At 31.7% G+C, this 23,595-nt stretch overlaps 1 long non-coding RNA gene across 10 annotated transcripts; it reads left to right on the top strand.

Moving 5' to 3' along the window:
• The first annotated feature begins 18,207 nt into the window (after positions 1-18,207).
• On the top strand, positions 18,208-22,368 carry LOC105763432 (uncharacterized). 10 transcript variants are annotated; one of them, XR_008191804.1, is made up of 9 exons: positions 18,209-18,463; positions 18,596-18,634; positions 18,759-19,665; positions 19,857-20,156; positions 20,311-20,488; positions 20,710-20,951; positions 21,139-21,213; positions 21,488-21,586; positions 22,071-22,368. It is a non-coding gene; the product is annotated as an uncharacterized LOC105763432 (long non-coding RNA). The 10 variants fall into 10 exon arrangements; XR_008191805.1 differs by having other exon boundaries at positions 19,879-20,156; XR_008191802.1 differs by having other exon boundaries at positions 18,759-18,943; positions 19,092-20,156.
• Positions 22,369-23,595: the final 1,227 nt, after the last annotated feature.

Raw genomic sequence — 23,595 nt, forward strand, 5'->3', positions numbered from 1 at the left:
TAGATTAGACTAAAGGACACTCAAATAAATTAAACAAGAAGATTAAGATGTCATTATAAGTAAAGACTAAATGTGCCAATAAACCTAAGCTATAGTGTTAACTAACTTAACTAATTATAAGAGCAACAAGAATAATATGTAAAGTGCAGAAAAATAGACACTACAAGTATGAAAGATGAAGAAAAATAAGAACCCTAAAAAAATGCAGAGAAAACCTAAAGAAAACCTAAGATAAACTATCTAAAACTAAGCCAAAGTATGTCTCCTCTCTCCTTAGCCAAATTTAGTTATTTTTAGCAGCCAATATTTGACCCTCTTTATGCCTAACATGCCCTTGAAAGGGCCTTCCATGATTGGTGCTTCAATTGGATAAAGACTACCATTGACGTAAATTTTTGTCCTCTCACGATGTTGGTAGGCTTGACTTGGGGTGTTCCTTAGGCAAGTGGGTATCGTGATACCCAAAGTGCATATCACAATACCACAGTAAGTTGTCTACAACTTTGGGGCTTGTTGGAGGTCTCATGATTCTTAGGATAGGATATCACAGTACCTTCTCCTTTGGTGATGTTCTTACTCGATTTTGACCTCCAGTGTATCCCTACAGCATACAATCAAATATTAGGGCCCCTAATGGCACCATTGGACAATTTAGGTATCAAAATGAGTAAAAAGAGACAATTCCACTTATTAAATCGAAATTCTAAAAACTATGAAAAACTAAGGAAAATACACAAATTTTCTTGAGAACAAGCTTTCTAGGTATAACGGGAAAGCCTAATTTTCCATATCAAATTACGGCAGATCAAACCCCAAAAGAATAGAAAACTATTTCTAGTTGTTATGTTTTATTCGATTTGATTGAGCCCACACTCGAGGTAGTTTGTGATACAATAATAGTGGAGAAGATTGTTTGGTTGAAATTTGAGCATGACAAGGATTCATCTATCCAAAAACATAGGTACTATTTCTGTTTAGGGTTTATTGCTATAAATATCATAAACCGGGTCAGTTTTCAAAATTTTTATTTTCCATTGTGTAAGAAAATTATTTTTAAATCGGATTTTTCCAACAAGTACCGATACATCTCCTTCCACTAGTGTACTTTGGCTACTGACTTGCAATATATTGATACTTAGGGCCCAATATCGATACTACGTCACAAAAATGCCTTATAAAAATTTCAACCATTCTGAAATGCTTTGCTATTCATTCAAAAACATATGAAAAGTTTAAAACACATTTAAAACATTTTTCTTGAGTACTTTGCATGACTTTGAAATGCTTTGAAAATGTTCGATCACTAAATGACTTCATACAAAATTATCTTAAATATTTTTATATGAAAAGTTTAGGACATCAAATTTAACAGCCAAAATAAGCTTCACTTGAACTTTAAAATTTTACAGAATATCAATGTTGCACACCAAAATTACCCAACAAATTATAACTTGAATCAAATCAGTTGGGAACAATTGTCACATCCCGAAATTGGGTCTAAAAGTATTGAGGGTAGTTTTGGAATTATGGTTTGAAAAAGGCGTTCAAGAATTCAAAATTTGCAACCTCAAAATATCTTTGTTCTATGGCTTTTGACAATTAACCTGATTTATAAAAATAATGTGGAAAGGACATTCAAATTTAGAAAGTAGACTATATTGTAAAAAGGGTTTAATTTCCAAGCAAGTTAAAAAAAATTATACCAAGTCATAAAATCAACCCATTTTTGCCCCTTTCACCCTATTGTTGACGTGAAAAAAAAAAAGAAAAATCTATTCTCCCATTTTCTTTATGCCGTCTATTAGAAAGAAAAATCCCTAAATACAATTCTTCAATCCTTGGTCTTCACTACTCTAATACTTTGTTTTCCATCATCATTCAAACATCAAACCTCTTTTAAATACAAAGAAGCACGCCAAAATACCATAGATTTGTATTGATATTCTCCAAGTGGGTTTTTCTCAAATTTCAATCAATCATTCGTTGTTTTCTTCAATCGAGGTAAGGTTTTGTATTTCTAATATTTTTTATGTAATGTAGCCATTTAAAAAAAGTTTTAGTCAATTGAATAAAGGATTGTCCATGCTAGCTGAAATTGGGGATGTTAATGGTAGATTTTATATTTCTAAACAAAACTACTATTTCTATGTATTTTTCAACTTATTTTAACATGATTAGAAGGTTTTAAACTTTCTTTAAATTTTCATTAAAAGATTTGAATGTTTTGTTAAGTTTTCATTAAGAATGGCCATGGATGTCAAAAATTTTGAAACCATAAATCTAAGGAGTTTTGGGTGTTTTAAAGGTTTAGAATTTTTCTTGTAAAAGTAGTTAGAATGTGGATTAAGTTATTTGAGTTTCGGCTATGCTAGTAAAAAATTTTAGTTCCAAGAGGAACTAGCCTTAGACATACTTTTTTGTTTGATTAATGTGTGTTATGACTGCTAATTAATTATCTGTGTTGTATGGTTAATATGTGAGAAGATTCAAAATCATTGGAATCCTCTTCGAGCTAGGCGAAATGTAAGAAGAATCTTGTTTGAGCCTTCAACAAATAGGCGTAAGAGTGAATGGTGAGTGTTTTGGGATCGCTGCTTGTAGACACGATTCATAGTGTTAAATGAGAGCTTAGGAGTAGCCTAAAACCCTATCCTAATTTTTGAGTGTTAAATGAGTGTATTTTGCAAATGTGTGGTTATGTGATTGTGTTAATACTGTTTGTGGAGTGATTGTATTATGCATGTATATGTGACTTATTGTGGTTATAGCTTATTGAGTTATATGTTAGCGCTTGTAAGTGCAGGAATAGAGACCATGGTAAGCATGTTATGTGCTTGTGACATTGTTGTGTGTATGATGTAAAAGAGCAATGAAAATGTACAAAAAACGGTAAATAAATATGTGTATAATTATGGATAATTTGGCCTCATGATCTTTTGAGATCGTTGGATATAGTTGGCATGCCATAGGATTTTGTGAGTACTCACCCTTGTTTTGTGATTTGGGGCATTAAGGCCCGGGACAGTTTTGAGAGATAAGGGAACGTGAGCTAAGGAGAACCAATTATCAGATGAGGACAGGCAAGTGAATCCGACCTTGTCTCAACAAATTAAGGAGAATTAATTATTAGATAATGATTTGGTAAAGAAGATTTAGCAAGTTGAACAATGTGTTAAGGGAGAGTTTGATGTTAAAACAGATGATATATTGAATTTTCGAGGAAGACTTTATGTGCCGTGTGTTGTGGATTTGAGACAGGCAATTCTTACCGAGGCACATAGTAGCCCTTACACTATGCTTTAAAGCTAGTTTTGGAATTATAGTTTGAAAATGGAGTTCGAGAATTCAAAATTTGCAACCCGAAAAATATCTTTGTTCTATGGCTTTTGAAAATTAAACCGATTTTATGAAAATAATGTGGAAAGGACTTTCAATTTTAGAAAGTGGACTAGTTTGTAAAAGGATTTAATTTAACAGTAGCTTAAAAATAATTATACCAAGTTTTAAAATTAGCCCATTTTCCCCCTTCCACCTTATTATTGACATGAAAAAAAAAAAGAAACATCTCTTCTTCCCTTTGCTTTATGCCATCTATTAGAAAAAAAACCCTAAATACAATTCTTAAATCTTTGTATTAACTACTCCAATCCTTTTTTTTTCGATCATCCTCCAAATATCAAATATATTTTAAATACAAAGAAGAATGCCAAAATACCATTTATTTGCATTGATATTCTCCAAGTGGATTTTTCTCGAATTTCAATCAATCGTTTATCAATTTTTTCAATCAGGGTAAGGTTTTGTATTTCTAATTGCTTTTGATGTAGTCTAGCCATTTAAATCAAGTTTAAATAAATTTAATCAAGGATTTTCCATGTTAGCCAAAACTAGGGTTGTTAATGGGGGACTTTATATTTTTAAGCAAAACTATTGTTTCTATGTAATTTTTCAAATTATTTTAATATTATTATAAGGTTTTAAACTTGCTTTAAAGTATCGTTAAAAGATTTGAAGGTTTTGTTCAGTTTTCTTTAAGAATAGCCATGGATGTCGAAATTTTCGAAACCATAAATCTAAGAAGTTTTGGGTGTTTTGAAGGTTGAGAATTATTCTTGGATGAGAAATTAGATGTTTATAGTCGGTCCCAAACGATGGGAATGAATGTGGATTAGGATATTTGAGTTTCGGCTATGCTAGTAAAAAAAATTAGTTCCAAGAGGACCTAAATCGTAAAAAGTGTAAAAGTTGGTATCTATTACTTAAAGGGGTCAAATGGCTATGAAACCTTAAACTAATGGACTAAGATAGTAAATATACTATCCTTGCTGTTAGTGGACAAATATGGACTAGGTTTTGTTGTAATTTTAATAAGTAATAGGTTAATATGGTAAATAGGTAATCAAGCTTAAAAAAAAGATAAGAAAAATATGTATCATCTTTTTTTTTCACCTTAACCAATTTTAAAGAGAAAGAAAGCTCCATGGATGAGTGCTTGGTATGAGTTTTTCATCTCATTTTTCATTATTTTTATGTTTTTGAGTTCGTTTTAGCTTAATCTAACTAGCCCGAGGGTTAATCTGTAAAATTGTTCAAGGTTGAGGGACTTAACATGAATGCTTTTGAAAGATTTTTTATGTTAGTTGATAGAATATGAATCTTTGTTGAAAAATAAACAAGTTTTGTTAAGTGATTTTTGATGAATTTTGGAATTAGGGATTAAATTGTTAAAAGTATAATTTCTAGGGTTTTTTTTGTGAAATGATTGTTGATATGGGTTGTTTAAAAGTCCCTTGTATATATGGTTAACATGGATTTAGGTTAAAACGGTTAGATTTTAAGTTATGAGCTTAAGGACTAAATGCAGAAAAGTTAAAATGTTAGGAGCAAATTGGTAATTTTGAATTAATATGAAATATAGATTAAATTGAATTCCAGAAGTACTTATGTCATATCCCAAATTTAAGGTTGTTGGAATAGTGGCTTCGTAACCACAAATCCGATGAGAAAAAAAATTATTTTTCTTATATTTTTATGGTTTACGATTTCACAAAATGATTTCGTGAAAATTTCGTTCGAAAATTTCGACGTTTGGGCACTCAATTTAGTCAAAAGGAGTAAATTGTAAAAAGTGCAAAAGGAGAGTTCTACATGTTAGAGGTGTCCAATTGTTATGAAACTTTAAATTGGAGGTCCTTATATGATATTTAGACCATTGTTTAAGTTTTTAGACAAAAATGGTCATGAAATAAGTGAAATAGAAAATTTTTAAGTTAGGGGCAATTTGGTAATCTAGTAATTAAAATGAATTAAAAGGGAAAAAGATGGAAAATTATGCTCATCTTCTTCATTTGGATGAAATCAACAAGGGGGAAGTCATAGTTAGGGTTTTCAAGCTTCCAAGCTCCATAGTAAGTGATCCCAAGCCCCGTTTTTAATGTTCTTTACGTTTTTAGAGTCCCGGTAGCTTAATTTAGCTTATTCTAGCAATAATTTAACCTAGAGTTTATATTTGGAAAAATATCCATAGGTGAAAAGTGTTTATTTTGATGTTTTATGATATAATATGAAGCTATAAATTATATTAAACAACTTTTGCTAGCCGATTTTAAGTGAAAACGAGTAAGTTGACATAATCAGTAAAAATCCCTAATGTACATAAGTGTTAGAGTGAGAATTTGATGTTTTCATAGAAGAGAAAAATGTTCAGCATGTCATAAAACATAAGAACATGAGATGAAATTTAATTTTCGAGCCTTTGGGTAAAAATATAATTATGTAAAAGTTTAGGGGCAAAATCATAATTTTGAAAAAGTTAGAGTCGAGGGCTGCTTTGATGAATGTGGGTATTAAATAAGTTAAATTTTCTATTTTAGATCAAGAAGAACGAAACTCGAGGTTAGACAAAGGGAAGAATAAAGTTGAAGACTAAGTTGGTGAATTGGGCTATATTTGGTACCGAGGTAAGTTTACGGTAAATAAATGCAATATTTCAATAATTATTATTAATGCTGCTATTTTACAGCAACTATGAATTTATTCCATGAATTTATTTGATGTTGATTCAAGTATAAAATGATAAAGAATTAATATTAAAAAGTCCCGTTGATACATAAGGAAAGTACTGGATACAAATGTCATGACATTTGGGTAAAGAGATCCCATGTAAGACCATGTCTCTGGCATCCTTGAGATCATGAGAGGTCCCCTGTAAGACCATGTCTGGGACATGGCATGGGCACCGAGATGAGAGGTCCTCCGTAAGACCATGTTTGGGACATGGCATGGGCACCGACATGAGAACATCCCATGTAAGACCATGTCTGGGACATGGCTTTGGCATGTTTTTACCAGAAGAAACTCGAGTATCCTTATTGTTCCAATGTAACTCAACGGGCTAATAAACGAATCATGTTCAGGAAATTTCAGTTAAAAACATAAATGGCAAGCTCAGGTAAGTTATAGAAGTTAAGAATTTATTATATTATCAATTGATATTCAATGATGCAGCAAGAGAAGAGTAAGTTATGCATACAAGTATACTAAGAAAACAAGCAAGAGAACTAGAATGAGATTATCTAAAGAGCAAACTAGAGATATAGACACTTGAGTTTAATTATTTGTGTTTAATGTTGTTATTTATTTGCTAGTAAACTTACTAAGCTTTATGCTTACTTATTTTATTTCTCTTTCTCTTATAGTATTGCAAGGATACTTCAAGGATCCTAAAGAAGTCGGTGATCGTCCACACTATCAACCACAACTGCTCGGTATTTTATGATGAAACACGTTTGAGTTATGGCATGTATAGGGATTTAGTTATTTTGCATGTTTGTAATTATGATTTTGCTAAAGAATGAGGTGTAAGTATTTGATGATGAATGATTATTAAAAATTTTAAGTATGAAGGTGTTTGTTGTTATAAGAGTCTAGGTGATAAATTATGCATGGAAATCATGAAATGGGTAAAATTTTGTAGAGAAACAGAATTCAGGCAGCACAGTGACGTGACTTTGAAAAATCACCTAGGATGGTATAAAATGAATTAGAGGGTGAATGATATATGAAATTAAATCTTGTTGAGTCTATTTTCATGGAAAAATAACGTTTTAGAAAAAGAAATTTTATATTTTGAGATATGTGAATTTTAGTGAGATAGGGTCAGATCTATTTTTTGAGTCTCCTATTCTGAGTTTAGAAAATCATTACAAATTTAAAAAAAAAGGTTATGAGTTATAGTTTATATTATTAGATTCCTTAACGAGTCTATTTTCTGTAGGAACAAGTGGGAACACCATATGAAAATCCTATAATGAGAAATTTTATTTTTAGTAACAAGAGGTCAGAACAGTCGAATGGTGAAACAGGGGAGAGTTTAACTAATAAACTGTACTAATTGGCTAAACCAAAAATTCTAAAAATTTTATGGTAGGAAAATATATGAGTCTAGTTTCAGGGAAAATTTACAGAATTAAATTTTGAGTTCCGTAGATCGAGTTATAATCAATTTAGTAACTGCTGCGCGATTGGACGGATTTGTTGTAAATAGTGAAATTAATTTTCAAAACAAGTTTTTATGCTCCGAATTAGTAAGATAAGCTAGGTAATATCTCGTGCTTGACTCCGACAATGGTCTCGGGTAAGGGGTGTTACAACTTAATTGATTGAAATATCCATTTAGATCAAGATAAACCACGTCTGGACTTAGATCGAGGAAAAACTAAAGCTTCGGAGTAGTTCGATTAAACTATTACGTCCTAATTATTGAGGTAAGTTCGTATGAACTGTAATCGCTTAAATGTTGTTTAAATTGAATTATTATTTTGTTTTGATGGCTGAGGTCTTGTATTTGTTGCAGATTCTCTACAGCTCGTGTTAGCAGCATTGTGTAGGTTACATTCCGACCCATAGCTCGTGTGAGCATTGATGTAATGGAAGTTTATGGTAATATGTTAAGGCACAGTTCGTGTGAGCTTTCCTGAGTATTCGATGTAATCTAGATGGTTCAATAGGTAAGAAAAGGAAAAGAAAATGGTAAGTATGCAAGTGCACTGAATCATGACATTATAGTAACATTGATGATGTAAAATGTTATGTTTATACATGGTAAACCGCATATCTTATGGTTGATTTCATATATATATGAACAAGTATACTAACTTGCGAGTTTGATGATGTTGTATAGGCTCATACTAAGCTTAAGGCATTGGTTTGGTTTATACTTGTTTTATGAATTGTATTATAGAAATGGTAAGATATGTTTAAGGTTTATACGAGCTTACTAAGCACTCATTGCTTACGTAGTTTCTTTCCCTTGTTTTATAGATTATCGGGAGCTCGATCGATTTGGAAACTTGTCGGAGATCTATCGCACTATCCAGAGGTCTTCTCGGTAGTTTTTGTATATTTTGGCCAAGGTTAATAATGACATGTATAGGATGTTTTATAATGGTGCTTTGATATGTCTATGACTTGAAGATTATGTTTGGTTGGTGCACTTTAATGTTTATCAAAATTTTTCATTTTTGGTCACTTGCTAATGCTTGTAATTAAGGCTCTTCATGGTATGTTTTGTAACCTCCGTTATAGCTAGACTGAGAAGGCTACATTAGCCACCGAAATGACAAAGCTAACTTGTGTTACTTTTGAAGTCCTTAAATAAACTCATTTTAGGGAAAAACCGTAGTTGAACTTTGAGTTAGCTTAAAAGCATTCATTCATTAGGCTGTGTATACTTAGAATTCATTTTATTGCTGATAGTGTTGTTTTATAAAAATGCTTGCTTGTCAATCTTCTTTAAAAAAAACTCAATGTTAAACTAATGCAGCGAAAAAACCATTTTTCAAGTCATTTTGGAAACTTAGTTGCCTTATCGATTTTTTTTTCAAAAACGATTCCTTTGCAATGCAGTGGAAACTAGAGAACAATATCAAATTTTACTTAAGCCCAATATCATGCATTATCCAGTTATTATGCTTGAGAAATCCATGCACGTAAAAATCCCAGAACAAAAGTTACCAAGCCACAAACCAGAAGTCATTAAAAATTACAAACCAAAACTAATAGAGACTGATTAATACTTATTAAAAAAAGTAATCTGAGGTCTAAGGTGAGTCTCCGAATGCTAAGTCCGGTTCTAATTTTGATGTTTACCTAAAAAATTAAACACTATTTGGGGTGAGCTTATGAAAAGCTCAGTGTGAGTTGAACAATTATTTAAACAGACATAAATATCGAATACAGTGAAACAAATTAGTTTTAATAGAAGAAAATAGAACCATCATACGAATTTCATATCATTACATAACCGTTATCAAATTGATGTCAAATGGTGTATGGGCATGAGACATCATTCATTCGAGTAACAATTATTAATTTCAATATCATTCAATACAACACAATACAACACATCATAAATCAATAACATTCGAATATGTCGTGAGCATGATGCAATGCAAAAAGTTTCCTACCCATACCATCAGCTACACACCGTAAGTTCCGCCGAACCCATCATCTGAACTTAAAAACATTATGGGCTCAAGTCCATTGTGGTTAAAACCACCAATAACAATATACAGAAAATTCTGTCACTAAAATTGCAGACAAGCTTCCAATAAAAATGTGATAAATCGTCATTCCCCTCGGTACTCTAGGTGCAGTGCACTAACTACGAATAATGCAAACTTAATATGCTGTCAGTACTCCACGACACTCCTCCATCAACCACAAAATGCAAACCCAATGCATATGTAATATGTCACACAATCTCATACATAATCATATCTCAATACTTTTCACTTTCATTTGACATGCTTAGCATGTCCTCAATAATCACATACTTTCAATAAATGGAAACATTGTTCCAATCATTCAAATTACCATTGTGTTGGTATCAATAAATATTGTTCAATTTCACATACTTTACAAATTTTGAAAGTTCGATGAATCAAATCGAAAAATGCCAAGAGGGGGCTGAATTGGCCTTTTAAAATTTTGGTGAAAGCAAAGGCAAGAAAGAAATAAAGAACACAAATAATTTAGAGTGGTTCGGCCCCAATTGCCTACTCCACAACCTTAGCTTTCCACCACTAAGGATTTTTCCCAAATTCACTAATTTGATCAACTTTTGAGGTCAAGGTTTAACCTTACAACTCATTAAGATTTCTACCCCAAATCTTAAGTTTCAAAACCTCTCAAAGAGATACAAATGAGCAAACAAATAAACAATCCTTACAAGTTAAATTTGTTTCCAAATGGAAACACAAATACAATGAAATACACTTGAGCAAAAATAAAGTGATAAGGCTCACAAGTGTATGTAAGAAGAATATGAAAATTTAAGCTCTAAAATTGTTTAATTGATGATTTTTGCTCGAAGTACTTTTCTTGGATATTGTAGGACATTAAAAGATGATATTTATACCCCCTAATAGATTTCCAGCCATTGAGGATGTTAGAGAAGTAAATATGGTTGTTGGGGATGTAAAACTAGAGCATTTATTTCACCTCCAACTTTGAGTATCAATACCATTAAAAAGGGTATCGATATTTTTTGTCATAAATGCTGATTCAGTGACCGTTGGAATGAAAAAAATCGATACTTCAAAAATATTTTATCGATACTTCCTGAAGAAGGTACCAATATCGGATGGATACCTTGTAGGGTTTTTGAGAAACAAAATTCAAGTTTGGTATCATTTTTAAGTACGGTATCAATTATTTTCAAAAATTATCGATACTGGGCCAAATAGTATCTACCTTTTTGCCTGGAGCAATTCTGAGTTGTTAGAAAATCATTTTGATGTGTTAAAATGATTTTAACTTAATTGGAATCATTTTGACTTGGTTAAAATAATTTTACTTGATTTTAAAATTGTTTCAAAATTTTCTAAAATTTTATTGTAAGTATTAACATTTTATTTCTTAGAATTCAAATTTAAAATTATTTTGTCAAATTCAACTTATATTCAAAACCTCTTTTAATTTGTTTTATCAAAATCTTTTATCGAATAAAGTTTAATTTAACAATCTCCCCCTTTTGATATAACAAAGCATTTGGTAAACTTGTTTTTGAATAATTGCTCCCCTTAATAAAAGGCATTTTAAATTTGAGGCCAAAATAATATTTGTTAAACAAGTTGGCATTCATTCGTACTTAAAAATTTTTGGTCACAAAATATGATTTAATTATCAACAAAGAGTAATCTCAATCATCAATTTACCTTTTTCTTCTCCCCCTTTTTGTTATATCAAAAGAAAAATAAAGCTTAAAAAGAGAAGTTAGCTCATTAAAATATAGAAGAAGTGAAATGAGCATAAAAGTAGCTGGGGATAAAAATAAAGCAATAATGTGCAAGAACAAGTTATAGGCATAAAAAAATGTGCAAATGTTATGAAATGAAAATGAAATGTATGGTTTAGAGCTAATCTAATCATCATGATGAAGAGAGAAAGGAGGCGTCGAAGGGAAACAAGCTAATAAAGATGCCATTTGTGTCTTCAAAGTTGAGAGACGAGAGTTAACATCTTCCTGAAGACATCGAATGTCGTTGCTCAAAGAATGTATAGCATCAAGGATAACACTATTTACCTCGGAGGAGGGTTGAGCAGCATGTGACGAAGAAGGCCGTGGAGGAACGGGGTCAGGAGCCGGAATATCATCAAAGGCAGTGTCAACACCATCATCTTCATTTTCCCCCGGTTCATCATGTTTCATCCAAATGTTGGAGGCAACATCGAAATGGTATCCCACATGATGTAGAGCCCCATAACTAATAGGTTAATTAGAAGAAACGAGGGTGTCTCCATGAGTGCTAATACTTAATCATCTAAGAACGTATGACAAATACGTACCATGAGGAATAGTGATATTTGTGTTCATCCCTCTTCCAATAGCTTTCGTAATGTCATTAAACAAGATGAGTGTAAGATTAGGTCGCCTATTGGATTTAAAATAATCGAGCCACCAATAGTCGGTGTTTCGAAGCTTAGCATGCTTTTTGATAGGTCTTAGATTCCAAGTAAGAATTAAATGGAGGACACGATCATGGAGATTTAGTTCGAATGCCAATTCGGATTGGATAAAAAGGGAGGGATCAAAATGCCCTTTTTCATCGAAAGAACCTCCAAAAGGTAAGTGAATATAGTCGCAAAACTCTTTGAGAGTGAGGAGAATGGGAGTTCCTATTAAAAATGAGATGATGGAGGTAACGCAGTCGCTGGACTCATCGTGTTCGGGTTTGGCATTAGAAAAGAAAGCTCGAACAAGATTTAAATAAGTTGGTGAGGAAATATTTAAGAAATCCATCCACCTCTAATTTTGCAAAATAAGGACATAAGCAAAGTTAATGGCTTCTAACAGGGCTACATCAATTTTCCTAGCCTCCCATACACATTTTGATGCAAAATATGAGTTAAAAATATACCAAAAGTTTGTGTCTTGAAAACATGTTCTACACGATGAATCCAGCTCACTAGACAAATTAGAAGACATGCACTAGTCCTAGAACACTTCTTTGGGGCCATAATAGTTAGAAACAACTTAAAGAAACACTAAAACCAAAAAAAAATCTTTGAGGAATTTTATCAAACACTTGGTGGGTTAGGGTTTCAAAAAGAGTTTAGCAAATATCTTTAAGAATAGGTGACCTCCTGCTAGGAAACATGATATATATATGGTCAAAAACATCCTAATAACTATCAATAAACAAAATTTTAACCTACATTTTTCAAAATCAACAAGGTGAATTTTTTAGAAATTTACCTCAAAATTGTTGAAAAAAGAGAAATCTTCAAGCAAGGAGGACCAAATCTTGTGATAAAGAGGTTTAAAGATGGAAAAGAACACTACACCAAAATAGGCTTTTAGCGGCATTTTTAGCGGCGTTTGAATAAAAAACGCCACTAAAAATCAAGCATTAGTAGCGCTTTTCAAAAAATGCCGCTAAAGATCGAGCATTAGCGCGCTTTTAGGAAAATGCCATTACAAATGAGCATTAGCGACATTTTCCCGAAAAGCGCGCAAAAAACCTAACCCCAACGACGCCGTTTTTTGAGTTTTTAGGGCTTTAGCGGCGTTTCAAAAAAAGCTTGAATTAATTATCATTATAGTTTAGGGTTTATGGTTTAGGGTTTAAGATTTAAGAGTTGCTATTTTAAGGTTTAGGGATTATGTATTTAGGTATTATAGATTATGGTTGATCGTTTAAGGTTTAAGGGTTATGGGTTTGGGGTTATGGGTTTGGGGTTATGGGTTTAGGGTTTAGATTAATTGATGTTTTTAATCTATATATTAAATAATTTCTTATATAATTGTAGAAGAGATAATTTTAATTTTAATATATTAAAATTATGATTATAGTTTAAATTATTTAAGAGATAATAGATAAATTTTATATATATTAAATTGTTTAGGATTTAAGGTTTACTTTAGATTTGTTAAATGATGAAATTTTATACAATTAATTAATGCTTTTATATTTAAAAATATTTAATCTAAACTATTTGATATATTTAAATGTTAGATTTAAAAAAACATTGATAAATAAATAAAAGCAATGATTGATATGGATAGGTAACTATCTATTTTGGATAGGACCAATTTATAACAAATAAAATGAAATACAAAAACTAAAACCATTCTACATCAAACATCTAGCAAAATAGTTATATATTAGTTAGAAAGAAATATCTCTAAAAAATGGAGATTAGATCGGAAAAGAATAATATAAAAGCATGATTAACGTCTCAATCTTTAATAGAAATTTGATGTGTGAGAGATTGATTGCTTACATTGGATAATTCTAACTTAATAATTAATTACAGACCATTTAATCATTTGTTTTCTTATTAAAATATACGATATTTATTTTGAGAGTACTTGGTTTTATTTATTTATAAAAATCCAGTTTATAAAAAATAGTAATAATAAATGTTTTATAAAATCACTTAACTAATAATTTTTAACAGACAAAATAAATGATTTTTAGCAAAGCAAAATGGCGTCGTATTGATCAAAATGAAATAATTTCAATAGCGGCAATATTGCAAAAAATCATTTTACTTTTAAAAAAATGGCGCCGTAATTTATCCCTAAATTCCCCCTGAAACACCTAATTTTCCCTCCTAAAAATAATCACCTCAACACACTGTTACTCCCTCAACTCTGCGCAAAACCCTAAAGCAATGCCTCCCAAAGCAGCTAAATCCAAGGAAGCACCAGCGGAGAGGCCCATCCTCGGTCGATTCTCTTCTCATATAGTTTAGGATTTAAGGTTTAGGAGTTACTATTTTAAGGTTTAAAATTTAAAGTTTAGGATAAAACAGTTTAAGATTTAAGGTTTACTTGAGATTTGTTAAATGATAAAATTTTATAAAATCAATTAATGCTTTTATATTTAAAAATATTTAATCTAAACCATTTGATATATTTAAATATTAGATTTTTAAAAAAATTGATAAATAAATAAAATCACTTAGCTAATAATTTTTAGCAGATAAGATAAAATAATTTTTTTGTGGCGTTTTTATGAAAAATGCTGCAAAAAATAAGTAAAACGACATTTTTTTATAAAAAAAACGCCACAAAATTCATTTTACTTAAAAAAATTGGCGCTGATTTTTCCCCAAATTTCCCCCCAAAAACCCTAACTTTGCAAACACGCACAAAAAATCCCAAATTTCCCCCCACAAACCGTTTGTTTCCCTGGAATATATACGAGACTTAGGCTTCCTTTGGATGCAACTGGATCTCAGTACATTGGCTTTTTTAGGCTAAAAAAAATTACAAATGAAATGTTAGTAAACGTAAGGCTGTTTGGAAAGCATTCTTCAGTGCGTTGAAAATGCATTTCACCTCACAGGAGGCTTCATTCCAGACTAGAGCCTTTTGTTCCAGTAAAAATTTAGCAACTTCAATTGCTCTTTCTTTTCCTCTTTTACCCATATATTCTTCAGTTGCATTCTTCAGACTTTTCTGATGTTTGGTTACCCTTCTTCTCCCCTTTCCCCTTCCCCTTCCCCTTGGGTTGCAAATCAGTTTGGTGAAGGACCTCTTTCGGTTCCTCCTTCATCCAGGTAAGGCTCATTCTCCTTCTTCCGTTCTTCATTCCTTTTTCTTCTTCCGTTCTTCATCTTCTCTTATCAGCATATTCTATCTTTAGCTATAAATAAAGAAGCATGCAATTTACCAAATTCGTCAACGAAGACAAAGTCCGATTCATCGAAAGAAACAATGGTAGAGCCTTACATTGAGCAAGTAGAGTATCTTGACGTTCTCACTAAAACCAGTAAAAAATCAGCATTTCCAAGCCCAGGCACGTCCCTTCATTCTTGTCTGTTTCTGGATTATCTGTTTTTGATCTTTCAACATAAATGATTACTTTACAACCGGCTCTTTTATTTATTTTCTATATTGTTTGTTGCTTACTCTTAGCAAAAAACATGTTTCTGCACTTATCATTTTGGAAAATTACAGGACAATTTAATTTAAGCTATACTTGTTATTTGCAGCTTCTGTAAATTGGGTTTTGATAGAACCTTTGAGATTAGTTAAGCTGGTTCCTTGAAAATGGTAGTAATAACTTCATTTATTGATTTGGTTTGTAATTTCTTTCAATGAACCCCTAATTTTTTTGGTACTCAATCTGAATTATAGAACTGAAAGTTTTCAAGTGTGTGTGTGAGTTGGGGGAGAGGCTGCTTATGGTCCTTGAAATTGGAACTGGGAATGGAAAACTTGCGAGCTAGAGCTAGGGAGGCATACATTTGATATAAAATATTTCATTTTGAGTATTATTGTGTGTTAGAGGTTGCTTATGATTTCACATCTTGGCGTTTCTCTATAATGGTAGTTTCTTGATATGTAACTCATTGTGATCTCTTTTGGGGAGATATCCATCGAGATGGGGATTACCATAAAGCGTCCATGTCTGGATTTTTCTTGAGAGTACACAAGAATTATTTCTCCAAAAACGCAGATGCAAGGACTCGTGGCTGAGGTTGTGGGATATCTCCGGTCTTGGCCATATATCTGCTGGTGACTCATTGCTAATAACAACACAAGAAGTGAATCCAATTTCACACGTCTTGATCTTGCTTCTTTCATAGGGCATTTGAAAAATTGTTCGGTCTTTAATCGTTCTATGTGTGCCATGCAGATATTCTCCCATGTTCTTGTTTATCATTGCTACTTTACATTGTTTTATATACTTGCTAGATTTGGTTAATACATTTCTTTTAAATATCTAATTGATAGTTTCCTAACTGATGGTAAACCTAGTGGTTTCTAGATGGCCAAGAAACCTTTTTGTTTGGAAGGAGTGAAGACATCTGAGTCTTTTTTTTTCTTTATTTAAATATCTTATTGTCCATTCCTTTGTAGTAACTTTCAACACAAGAAATTCTTTGGAGATCAGCATCCATTGAATTTCTTTTTACCTTGTTGGCCCATTTTTTCCATCGTCTATTACTTGGTGAACATATTATTGTTAGAAATTTATCCCTTTTTGGTTGATCTAGTGTTAAAACACAATGCTTGTTAAATATCTTATTTGCTCAGGAGGGAGCTTCAAGAAGAACTTGGGGTGATCCTCCCAAAGGATGCATTTGAGTTGATATTCGTTTTTCTTGAAGAGTGGTTAGTTGATAAAATCTTCTTTTTGTTTGGTGTAATTTACTCTCTTCTTGGAATGTAATTGGTGCAGCTGATCAGATGACTATGATGTTTTTTAGGTGATTTTAGCAGCATTTTCTCTGGTTTTGTTGCTTTGCTAGAACCATTGGTGCATTCATTTCTGATGCTAATGCCGTCTTACTAAATTCAAGTCTATTTTACGTTCATCAGGGTTCAATATTTTCAGTAAAAAATTAGCATTTGGCATAAATTTACTCTGAAAAATGGTGTTATATTTTTCATTGTAAGTTCATAGTTGTATTGACTTTGGCCTACAATATGCACTACTTTGTTAGTAAGTAAAGTACAGGATGTTGTTGAACTTTGGCCTGTAATGCAACAGGAAACTAGCGACAAACCAAAGATGCGACCAAACATCCAAATTTGAACTAGATAAGCAAAGACATTTTGTTTATTTTGTTCATTTGTAACTTGATTTAGTTGCAATGTAATTTATACTTAAAGTTAGTAGGAGTAGTTGTTGATTTATGTTTGATGTTATAGTTGGTATGTCAGCTGCATTTTGTTTGTAATTCTATCTAGGCTTTAGTCATGCATCAGTGGGAGCAGTCATACATTAGTTAACTGTCATATTTCATTGTAACATAAATGCTTCTCAAGTTAATGAAAAAGATCTGATTTTTGGAAATGAAATTCAGTTTTCTTCTTGTTCAAACATCTTTGCATTCGTTTTTCTTTTTCTCTTTAGTTTTCTGCTAAAAAAACCAACACATGTAATCCGGACTACTTATGTATATGGCATATTGCTTATTCAAGTAATGAAGTTAATCTTTACATCATCCGGGTTACTTGCTTCTGTTTTCTTCCTCTGCTGTCAAAACCTTAACATATGTGATTCTTAACTCTTCCCTTTAGCATTGATGACCAGCTCAAGGCTCGACATGGCACGTTCTACATGGTGGCCATATGCTATTTCAGTTACTAGCCAACGATTGGTTTTAGTTTTAAAGTTATTTGGTGCTAGCAATGTCTTGCATTGAGTTACTGATGACAAACAGTTGAAATAACATGCATTAAGACCCTTATTCTAGAGTTGCTTTATTATTTTATCTTTCAATAATGTTTTATTTTTCTAAAGGCTCAATAATTTCAATAATCTTTCAATAATGAATTGAGCCCCTATAATTAAATATATGATTAATTTTGAAATATTAAATAAAATAAATTTTTGAATTTTTCTCTAGTTTTAATTCATTTTTAATTATTTATTATTAAAAATAAATATAATTGTAATAATTTTTAATAATTTATTAATTTTGTAATTGTTAAATAATTTTAAAAACTTCTATTATATATCATTTTTAATCTAATGTCCTTAAAAGTCATTTTCTATTTTCACCTCACCGCTACAGCTGCGTTTGAATCCAAAAACACACTCCACCATTGTTTCTAATATCACCGTTACAGTATCCAATCTCACCGCTACAGTAATTAATCTCACCGCCACCGCTATTTTTAATCTCACTGGAGCTAAACATACCGCCCATCCAAACTAAGCCTTAATATTATTATTTTGTTTGTTTATTTGTGTGTCTGTTTCATCTTGTTGTGTTCATTACTCAGATCTCAAACGCACATCTGAGCATAGTTCATCGACCGCATTATATTTTTGAAAAAAAAAAGTGGTTTAGGGTTTTTGTTGCCAGATGGTTCTTATGATTGTGGCTCTTTTATCTCGGCTGGGTTGACAACAGTTCTCCTCTCTGTTCGGTAACAGAGAAGCTCGAATTCTCATACTGGGTGTTGACAATGCTGGCAAAACTACTATTCTCTGTAACCTTTCGATCTTTCCTAAACAAGCCTATCGCTTTTATTTCTTTTCCATTTTTCCTCTTTATCTTCTAATTTTGGGTGTTATTTATTCCATATATATTTTTAATTATAATTTTGATCATCTTCCAACAGATCGGCTTCAGATGGGTGAGGTAGTCTCTACAATTCCAAGTAGGTTTGCCTTTGCCGGCTACTCTCTCAATTCTTCTTTATCATTCTTGTTTTGGGTTTTCATTTTTTTTTCTAAATGACTGACAGCTTCGATGCGCCATTTTTTTGAACTCTTTTTTTGCAGCGATTGGGTTTAATGTAGAGGCTGTACAATACAACAACATCAAGCTTCAAGTATGGGATTTAGGTAAGTTAACATTAATAAATCTGAAATAGCAGTTGATGTAGTTTATACAAATGGAGTTCAATTTAATTTACTTCAGCATGAGTTGTCAGATAATGCCATAGCTGGTTGCATTGAAAATGAAGGTCGTGCCTTTAATTTTCCCTCAGTTACATCTTTTATTATTACACGATTCTCACCCTTGTTAATTTGCAGTTACTTCTAATTTATTTTATTTTATTGAAGAAAGGTCACTAACTGTTTGTGTATATATTTAAAAGAACACTCCTACAGGTTTTGGAAAGCTATCATCCACATTGAGTAATATGGAGATTCTTGACTTAAGTTACAATTACTTGAATGATAGCATTTTGTTATCTTTGAGTGAGCTTTCATCTCTCCGATGTTTGGATCTTTCATTCAACCGATTTGAAAGATCAAGTCATCCAAGAGGTAAATTAAGTTTAGTCTGGTGTTAGTTTTTATTTGTATTGGGTAGTTTGACATAGTTTTTATTTGTATTGGGTAGTTTGACAGTGGTTTTCCATTGTTTTATTCCCTGTAACTTAGTTTTTGGTTTACTATTTTTTCATATGGTTGAGAGGAAAAAGAAACAAACAAACAAGTACTTACTCAAATTAACTAAACAATGGAGTTTTTTTTTTTTTTTTATGTTTTGCAGTAACTAATTCCATAGTAAATAAATCAGGTTTTCAGTGGCTTTCAAGGCTCACTAAATTGGAAAGTCTTAATTCAAGAGGAAATTCTTTAAAGAATAGCATTTTTTTACATATGAGAAATCTTTCATCTTTGAAGACTTTAAGTCTGAGTGGCAATCAGTTGGGAGGAAAACTGCTTCATATTCAAGGTAGACTGATTTTACACTTTTCTTGTTTAGTTTAAAATAAATTTATGTTGAAGGAAAAGTTGTTGCAGTATGTGATTTGATTTTATCATATCATGAATATAACTGATCAATATTTGAGATTGAATATAACTGATTTTACAGTTTCAGTGACTTCTCAATTTTATTTTTTTCGATAAAAATACTATTTATAGACTGTTCTCTTGACATACAAAGTAGTGGAGATGTTAACTTGACCTCAAGGACAGAAACAGAACCCCCCAAAAGCCGTGCAAAAAGTCTCACCTAGTGAATCACATAAAGATTTGTGGCTTGCTGTGCGAGACGGGTCCTTGCCTGATGTAGAATCAGCATTGACGCTATTGAAGAAGACTGCTGGTACCGTAAACTGTAGGAACAGGTTTGGCCTGACTTCTCTTCACATTGCAACTTGGAGAAACCACCTTCCCATTATTCAGAGGCTTCTAGCTGCTGGTGCTGATCCTGATGCTAAGGTGTGTTATTCTTCTTATTGTTTAGTTGATCTGAATGTGTCCTGGTTCATAATAGATGCCTGTCGAGTACCTTGCTTTAGAAGTTATAGAGATCTATGATGGTCCAATTATGCTCAATCCTCTTTCAAATTACACTTCAGAATGTATGTTTCAGGATGGAGAATCCGGATGGAGTAGCCTTCATAGAGCTCTGCATTTTGGTCATCTTGCTGTAGCTAGTGTTCTCCTTCAGTCTGGTGCTTCTACTACATTGGAAGATTCAAACTGTAGAACACCTATAGATCTCCTTTCTGGGCCTGTGTTGAAGGTTTTCGAAAGTGGGCTTGATTCAGGTACCCGCTACCATCTTTACTTTGTTGGGATCTTTAGATGTTGAATTCTGTTAGTTTAAATTTTACATCATGTTTTTTTTTTTAATTTGCTTTTTTTCTGGAATACCATATTGAAAATTTTAAAATTTTGAAACAGTTCTGTTTTTATTTTTATTTTGGATATACAGGATGATGTGAGTCAACAACCATGAATGTATTATTTTATCCTTTATACTTTTCAGTGGTCAAGCTGCAGTTATCACTCCCCGCCAAGTGACTTTTGGTTTGGGGGCTCGTCAGGTGAAAGCAATTGCTGCAGCGAAACATCACACTGTAGTTGCTACGGAGGTCGGGGAAGTGTTCACTTGGGGATCTAATAGAGGTAAAAACTCATTGGTTATACTAGCAAGATTTGGTGACCATAGGCGATAGTTATTTCCTGAAGTGAAAATTCTCCATTTGCAAGTCTCATTAGATATTGAAGGTACTAAAGCTATAATTTTCTTTATAATTGTTTCAAATTTGAACATTCACATTTCACGTTTTAAGATTTTTCATCTTCACTTTAAGTCTTAGATTTACTTTTTTTCATTTTTATTTCATTAAAATTTTAAGTAGGAATTAAAATTATTAACATAATGACTTTTTGAATTGGACGTGGATATGTATAGGATTGAGCAATTTAACAAATTTGAAGAAACTCGATTTAAGTTGGAATCAAATTGGAAGCTTTCAATCCTTTAAAGGTATGCATTTATATTAAATATTGTACCCTTTTTTGCGAAATTGTTGTCTTTTGAAATATCTTTAAGATTAAGGAACTATAGTAAATGCGGTCACAAAACTTATGGAGGACAGTTATACTTTTTGCTTTCATTAATGAATAGCTTTCTTGTCTTTATCTGCCCTTATCAAATAAGATTTTATTAGTTAAGGGATGTTTTTTGGATCAACCTTCAATTGATACCGTAAACAATTTTCTTATGTAATTTTAATATAGAATGTATCTTCTTTTAATAGCTCTAATGCATGGCGATAACTTACATGAGAAATGGCATACTGGATCAATCAGCCATACTGCTTTCTAGCCATGGTTGTCTAACTTACATGAACTGCAAAGTAAGTCAAACTTTTTGTAGTAATTTCAGGAATAATATATCCTTCTTTGTTTTGAAGAGTTCGATCTATTTTTGTTAGCTTGGCACTACTTATGCTTAATTTAGTCTTAATGCAATTGCTATAATTTGGTTATCAGCCAGATTTATGATTGTTTTCTACTGACGCATTTATGATTGTTTTTTTATTTTTATTGGTTTATGTAATCAATCTCAATTCTGCTTTTTGCAAATTAATACTATTGTTCTTTGTTAAAAAATTGAATAGTTTAGACAATCATTAGAAAGAATGCCTATTTGAGACACATGGAAGAGCTATGATTGAGATTGTTTGTTAGTATGGTTCAACCTGCTACTAAAGCTGCTCATAATTGTTTGTAATATATATTTTTTGAGCCTTAATGGCTATATATAATTTTTATTTTTAACATCTCTGTTGTTTACCAAGTTTGTTGGTTTATCTGATCATTTGGTTTTGCATCCTTTAGATATTGAAGGTGTTGTAGATGATTCAATCTCTTCAAGCTAGAAAAGCCAAGGCTTAGCACTTCTTCAAGTAGAGTGTTATTTAATGTTGCATTCCATGGTCGTTTATCTTAGTCGGAACTTGAATTTGATGTTATAAAAACAGGGTTTTTTAGCTATCTTGTGTACTAGCTTCTTTAACCATGATTGTTAATTATTACGTGTTTTGTAGCTTCTTTTATATTTATCCGAGTTAATATAGATCAGATGAGCTGCGAGGTAGATTGCTCATTTATTTAAACATAATATTTTAATTCTAAATTTAGATTCATTAATTTTTATATTTAGCTTTAAAGTAAAATTTTAATAGAAATTTTAATTTAATTAATATTTTTTATCCTTAAAAGTATATAGTTTAAAGTTTAAATTTTAAAAACAAAACATAATATAATATTTATGATAGAAATAAATATTATTTAATTAAAATATTTTTAAGTCATGTTTTAGCAGCGTTTGTGAAAAAGCATCGCTAAAAGTCAATTTTTTATAGTGGCGTTTGTGGTAGAAGCGTCGCTAAATGTCATGATTTTTAGTGGCGTTTGTGGTATAAGCGCTGCTAAAGGTCATCATCTTTAGCGACGTTTTTTTCACATAAACGCTGCTAAACTTAGCGACGTCTATAGCGGCACTTTTTGTGGTGCTTGTTAAAGCGCCGCTAAAAGTCTAAAAAAGCGCCGCTAAAAGTCTATTTTCCTGTAGTGGAACCAAGATTTGAGGAAAAAATGAAGAAATTTGAAAAAAATTTGAGAGGAGAATAAAAGATTTTTCAGTGGAGGGAAAAGCAATCTTAGGGTTCTTTATGTTTAAAAATAGCTGCAACACCTTTAAAAGCCCCGTGGTATCGATATTTTTACACGAGTATCAATACCAAATTAACATTCTATTTTCTAAGTTTAGTAAAACGACAAAAGCAAGAATTTTAGGTTTTATTGTTTCTCAAGTGTCCTAAAATGACACCAAAATAGTTCTTAAACATTTCATATGCATAAAGATATGTAATGTGAGTGAAATGCATGAAGCAAGAATATGTAAAAAAATGACTAAGTTAATACCATTACTCTAAAATGTGAAAGGAAATGTGATAGAAATAGAACAAATTTTCACCGGGAACTTCCCCTACCTTTTTGCATATAAAAGCCATGAAATCCATGCTCAATAAGCTTGTAGCAATAAAATAATCAAATATGGTACAAGAAGGTTGTTAAACCTAGTTCTCCCCTAAGTGTCCAAAATCTTTCTTTGTCTAATGGTTTTGTGAAAATGTCAGCTAATTGGTTTAAGGTGTCAATATACTCTAGAACTATTTCATCCTTTTGGACATGATCTCTAATAAATGATGTCTAATTTCAATGTGTTTAGTTTTAGAATGTTAGATGAGATTTTTAGTAAGACAAATAGCACTACTGTCACACTTGAAAGAAACGATATCTATATCAATTCCATAGTCCTTAAGTTGTTATTTCATCCATAAAATTTGAGCACAACAAC

Source organism: Gossypium raimondii, chromosome 12 (genome assembly GCF_025698545.1).
Source record: "Gossypium raimondii isolate GPD5lz chromosome 12, ASM2569854v1, whole genome shotgun sequence".
Classification (NCBI taxonomy): domain Eukaryota; kingdom Viridiplantae; phylum Streptophyta; class Magnoliopsida; order Malvales; family Malvaceae; genus Gossypium; species Gossypium raimondii.